This window comes from Etheostoma spectabile, chromosome 12 (assembly GCF_008692095.1).
Source record: "Etheostoma spectabile isolate EspeVRDwgs_2016 chromosome 12, UIUC_Espe_1.0, whole genome shotgun sequence".
NCBI classification, from domain to species: Eukaryota; Metazoa; Chordata; class Actinopteri; order Perciformes; family Percidae; genus Etheostoma; species Etheostoma spectabile.
Window position 1 is genome coordinate 9,398,410 of NC_045744.1, and position 6,996 is coordinate 9,405,405.

Sequence of the window (6,996 nt, forward strand, 5' to 3'; positions counted from 1 at the left end):
CAGTCTTCTCTGTCCAATGTCTGGGTTCTTTTGCCCATCTTAGTCGTTTTCTTTTATTGGCCAGTCTCAGATATGGCTTTTTCTTTGCCACTCTGGGCCCTGAAGCCCAGAATCCCGCGGCCGCCTCTTCACGGTAGATGTTGACACTGGTGTTTTGCGGGTACTATTTAATGAAGATGCCAGTTGGGACCTGTGAGGGTCTGTTTCTCAAACTAGAGACTCTAATGTACTTATCTTCTTGCTCAGTTGTGTAACGCGGCCTCCCAAATTCTTTTTCTACTCTGGTTAGAGCCTGTTTGTGCTGTCCTCTGAAGGGAGTAGTACCACACCGTTGTAGGAAATCTTCAATTCTTAGCAATGTCTCGCATGGAATAGCCTTCATTTCTAAGGACAAGAATAGACTGTTGAGTTCAGATGAAAGTTCTCTTTAATGGCCATTTTGAGCGTTAATGGACCCCACAAAATGTGTTGCTCCAGAAACTCAATCTGCTCAAAGGAAGGTAGTTTTTTAGCTTCTGTAACGACCTAACTGTTTTCAGATGTTGGAACATGATTGCACAAGGGTTTTCTAATCATCAATTAGCCTTCTGAGCCAATGAGCAAACACATTGTACCATTAGAACACTGGAGTGATAGTTGCTGGAAATGGGCCTCTATACACCTATGTAGATATTGCACCAAAAACCAGACATTTGCAGCTAGAATAGTCATTTACCACATTAGCAATGTATAGAGTGTATTTCTTCAAAGTTAAGACTAGTTTAAAGTTATCTTCATTGAAAAGTACAGTGCTTTTCCTTCAAAAATAAGGACATTTCAATGTGACCCCAAACTTTTGAACGGTAGTGTATGTTGACAAAATTCTGAAAAAAAAGTCATAGTATAGTATGTCGCAAAAGTGTCATAGTATAGTATGTCAAAAACATCTTAATGAAGTAAGTATAGTATAGTATGTCAAAAAGAGTCATGGAAAAGTCATAGTAAAGTCATGTAAGTTTGTTTAAAAACCTCCTAGTACAGTATGTCAAAAACGTCTAAATGAAGACATAGTATGTCCTTAAAAGTCATAGAATAGTAAGTAGAAAAAAGTCAAAGTAGCATGTTGAATATAGTCATAAAAAATCATAGTATGGTATGTCAAAAACAAGTCATAAAAACTTTAGTGTATAGTATGATTGTATGAAAAATTCTGGAAAAAGTCACAGTATAGTATGCTGAAAATAGTCATAGTATAGTATGTTGAAAAAAGTCATAGTCTAGTGTGACTTTCCTCTGGACATCTGACTTAATAAAAGAAAAGCACTTTATGGGAGTGAAACTCCCAACCTAACACATCCCAACCAGTCTTCTAACAGACTGAGCTAAAGAGCAAGTCAAAGCACAATGCTTCGAAAAAATTATAAAAATAGTATATGTATGTCAAAAAAAGGTCATAGTAAAGTATGTTGAAAAAAACGTCCTGGTACAGTATGTCAAAAAAGTCTAAATGAAGACATAGCATGTCCTGAAAAGTCATAGAATAATAAGTAGAAAAAAGTCATGGTAAAAAGTCATAGTATGGTATGTCAAAAATAAGTCATAAAAAACTCATTGTATGTTGAAAATAGTCCCAAAAAAGGCAAAGTATAGAATGTTGAAAAAAGTCATAGAATAGTATGTTGAAAAAAAAGTTATAGTATATAGTACAGGTGTGTTGACAAAATTCTGAAAAAAAAGTCATAGTATAGTATGTCGCAAAAGTGTCATAGTATAGTATGTCAAAAATGTCTTAATGAAGTCTGAGTATAGTATGCTGAAAAGAGTAATGGAAAAGTCATAGTATAGTATGTTTAAAAAAATCAGGAAAACGTTAATAGGAATCAAACTCCCAACCTATGACACCCTGACCAGTCAGCAAACAAACTGAGCTGAAGAATAACTTATGACATACTGAAAAAAAGTCATAAAGAGTAATATAATACTTTGATGCAAAAAAGTCATAGTATAGCATGTTCAAAAAAGTCTTAATGAAGTCAGAGTACAGTGTTTCGAAAAGAGTCATAGAAAAGTCATAGTATAGTATGTTGGAAAAAAAAGACTAGCACTTTTGGAGAATCAAACTCCCAGCACACGTCACCGCAACAGACTGAGCCAAAGAACAAATTATAGTATGAAAAAAAGTGATTGTATAGTGAGTCAAAAAACCTCATTAAAGTCATAATTTATTGTATGTTGAAAAAGTCAGTATGAAGAAAAAAGTCATGGTATTGTTGTCAAAAAGTCATAAAAAGTCAGTATAATAAGTTGAAAATGTAATAGTATAGTATGTTGGAAAAAAATCTGAAAATAGTCATAAATCCTAATAAAGTCAGAGTAGGCTATGATATGTTGTTTTGACATACTATATGTCATATATGTACTATATGTCAAAAATAGTCATTGTTGCGTGTGTCAAAAAAGTCATCAGAGGTTGTAATATATTGTATGTCGAAAAAAAGTCATAATGTAGCATGTTGAAAAAGTCGTACAAAAGCCATAGTATAGTACGTAAAAAAGTTATAAAAAGCCATAGTATAGTACGTAAAAAAAAGTTATAAAAGTCATTGTATAGTAAAGAATTCATAGTTTAGTATAGCAAGATAGTCATAAAAAATGTCACAGTATAGTGTGTCGAAAAAGTCATAGAATAGTATGTTGAAAACGTCAGTAAAAAAGTCATAGTATAGTGAAGCAAAAAAAGTGGAAAAAAAATCAAAGTATAGTATGTTGAACAAAGTGATAAAATCATCATAGTATGTATGTTGTAAAAAGCTGTGATGAAAAGACTTGTATAATATGTCCAAAAACATCACAGTATAGCATTTGAAAATAGTCATACTATAGTGTGATCTTCTATGGACATCTGACTTAAAAAAAGAAAGCACATTACGGGAATCAAACTCCCAACCTAAGATATCCCAGCCAGTCTTCCAACAGCTGAGCTAAAGAGCAAGTCAAAGCGTAGTGCTCTGAAAAAATTATAAAAGAATCAGAGTTATGTTGTTGAAAAGTCTAATGAAGAATTTATGTCCTAAAAAGTCATAGAATAGTAAGTAAAAAAAGTCATAAAAAAAATCATAGTATGGTATGTCAAAAAGAAGTCATAAAAACACATGTATAGTAGTTGTAAATAGTTGGAAAAAAAGTCATAGTATAGTAAAGGTATGTCAACAAAATTCTGAAAAAAGTCATAGTATAGTATGTTAAAAAAAATGTCATAGTATGGTATGTCAAAAAATGTTTAATGAAGTTAGAGTATAGTATGTTGAAAAAATCTGGAAAACGAGTAGGCTATAATATGTGTTGTTTTGATATACTATATGTTGTCAAAATAGTCATTGTTTAGTGTGTCAAAAAAAGCCATAAGAAGTCGTAATATATTGTATGTCGAAAAAAAGTCATAATGTAGCATGTTGAAAAAGTCATAAAAAAGCCATAGTATAGTACGTAAAAAAAGTTATAAAAAGCCATAGTATAGTACGTAAAAAAAAGTTATAAAAAGTCATTGTATAGTAAAAGAATTCATAGTTTAGTATAGCAAGAATAGTCATAAAAAATGTCACAGTATAGTGTGTCGAAAAAGTCCTAGAATAGTATGTTGAAAACGTCATAAAAAAGTCATAGTATAGTGAAGCAAAAAAAGTGAAAAAAAAATCAAAGTATAGTATGTTGAACAAAGTGATAAAATCATCATAGTATAGTATGTTGTAAAAAGTGATGAAAAGACTTGTATAATATGTCCAAAAACATCACAGTATAGCATGTTGAAAATAGTCATACTATAGTGTGATCTTCTTCTGGACATCTGACTTAAAAAAAGAAAAGCACATTACGGGAATCAAACTCCCAACCTAAGACATCCCAGCCAGTCTTCCAACAGACTGAGCTAAAGAGCAAGTCAAAGCATAGTGCTCTGAAAAAATTATAAAAGAATCAGAGTATAGTATGTTGAAAAAGTCTAAATGAAGACATATTATGTCCTAAAAAGTCATAGAATAGTAAGTAGAAAAAAGTCATAATAAAAAGTCATAGTATGGTATGTCAAAAAGAAGTCATAAAAAACACACTGTATAGTATGTTGTAAATAGTTGGAAAAAAAGTCATAGTATAGTAAAGGTATGTCAACAAAATTCTGAAAAAAGTCATAGTATAGTATGTTAAAAAAAATGTCATAGTATGGTATGTCAAAAAATGTCTTAATGAAGTTAGAGTATAGTATGTTGAAAAAATCTGGAAAACGAGTAGGCTATAATATGTTGTTTTTGACATACTATATGTATGTCAAAAATAGTCTTTGTTTAGTGTGTCAAAAAAAGCCATAAGAAGTCGTAATATATTGTATGTCGAAAAAAAGTCATAATGTAGCATGTTGAAAAAGTCATAAAAAAGCCATAGTATAGTACGTAAAAAAAAAGCTATAAAAAGCTTCAGTACAGTATGTAAAAAAAGTTATAAAAAGTCACTGTATAGTAAGAGAATTCATAGTATAGTATAGCAAGAATAGTCATAAAAAATGTCATAGTATAGTGTGTCGAAAAAGTCCTAGAAAAGTATGTTGAAAACGTTATAAAAAAGTGGTAGTGTAGTATATTTTTGAAACAGTCATAGTATAGTATGTTGAAAAACGTCATTAAAAAGTCATGGTATAGTGAAGCGAAAAAAGTGAAAAAAGTGAAAAAAATCAAAGTATAGTATGTTGAACAAAGTGATAAAATCATCATAGTATAGTAAGTTGTAAAAAGTGATGAAAAGACTTGTATAATATGTCCAAAAACATCACAGTATAGAATGTCAATCATAGTATATGTAGTGTCGAAAAAAGGGATAAAAAGTCATATTATAGTTTGTCAAAAACAGTCCTAGCAAATAGTGTGTCAAAGAAAATTACAAAAGCATGTCATGAAAATGTTGTAAAAAGTCATAGTATAGCATAGCAAAAATAATCATAAAAAGTCATGGTATAAAACTCAGTATATTATGTCAAAAATTATCACAGTATGTCAAAAAAGTGATAAAAAGTCATAGTAAAGTATGTCAAGAAAGTGATAAAAAAAAGACATAGTATAGTGTGTCGAAAACAGTCATACCATAGTATGTCAAAAAAGGTGATAAAAAGTGATAATAAAGTATGTAAAAAAAAGTGATAAAAAAGTCATATGTTGACAATAGTCATTAAAGTTATAGTATAGTATGTCAAAGAACGTACGAAAGAACATGAAAACTTCACACAAAGTCTAGGTTATGCAATACACACGCATTATAAATGCAGATAAAGCCTGAATAAAGCGCTTATCTTAAACAGTGATGATCAAAAACTGTACAAAAAAAATTAAACCAATGATTAATGTTCCAATAGCTGAAGGCTTTGTGAATAGTTTAAAGTTTTGAATGCTGTCTCAATGTAAATTAGAAAAAAGCTTAACATTTTAAAAAGTATAAGATGGTGGTAATGGTAGAAAAAAGTTGAATACAAGCACAAATGTCTTTAAATAGATCAACATTTAGATATTTCAATGGTTTTTGAAGCTGAAAGTATGCAAAAGTAGTAGGCAACCATAAGTCATCAAAACAATCCGATAACAAAACTGTGAATGCTGCTGAATCAGCATTCACACAATGATTAAAAAGCTTCTAAAGCTGATTTTCTCTTCTCAATAGTTATTGGTTGAACCACTCCAAAACCATGGCTGATCAGTGACCTCCTCCTGCTTCATGTTACACAGAAACATACACAACAGCCATGCACAGTTAATCACTCACAGCATCACAAATGCACATGTCAAATATAAGCCAGCGTGTTAGGCTACTTGTAAAACACATCTGTGTGCGTGTTTGTCAGGGTGATCTCAATTTCTCTCAGTCACTTGGTTTTTGAAAACTAGGCCTGTAGTTGATTAGTCACTAAACTGGTTGGTCTCCTCAAATGTCTGTCCAGAGATTTCGACCTTGGATGTGACCAAAGCAGGAAGTGTTGCACTGTGCTCTCTATAAACTAAAACGTGAAAGACGTGTGGAGGTGTAGGGTGAAAACTTGATGACTGCTCATGTTGCCTCAAGCTTTTTTAGTCTGAGTTCTTAAAGAAGAGAGAACACAAAGCTGCAGAGTGACTCACAAAATGTTTTTTTCTAGCATCAACTTCTGAACGCTTTCCTTTCAAACATTATGAAATGGAAAGAGAAGAACTGTCTGAACAACAGAGAGGCATATATTTGTACTTATCTGTATTTATTTATTTATTTCATGTCATTACAGTTCTTAGATTCTCACATCTTTTCTTTTCAGGAAATCTAGCAAGTCTGTTTGAGTGTGCTGGCTTTTTTTTTTCACCAGCACTTATATTAATGTTCATACAGTCATTCACAACGAAGAAAAAACTATGGAGCAGTTGGTCCAGCTGTGAACCTTGCAGCCATGGACCCCAGGTCTGCTGGTCGGGCCCCCACAAAATGAGGCTCGTTACACAGCAGTTTTTTTTGTTGTTAAATAAAACTCTTCCTTGGGGTGTGTTAGGGGTGTTAGGATTATACCACGCTAAATAACCTAAACAAAAAATACAACCAAGGTTGCAACATAACATGCAGGGGATATTAGCTTGTTGGAGAAGCTAATATATGTGTTAGCCCCATAAAACCATGGGAAGAGATTATTATTAATACTATACCTCTGAAATAAAAAAAGAACATTTTGGGTTGTTAGTGACTTTAGTAAAAGTATGTGTATACTGTCTTCCAAACATATACACAAAATATAGAAACAAAGTAAAGTATTTTTGGTTATACTTTATTTGAAGGTATCTACATAAGAGTGACATGACACTGTCATGAACATTATAAACAAGTCGTAAATTACATAATGCTTCTTTTAGTAAGTGTCATTCGGTTTTGACATGACAAGTTAGGGTTAGGGTTCACGTGTCAGGACAGTGTAATCACTGTGTAATCACTGTGTCACTCTTATGTAGATGTAGTCTTGCTGTA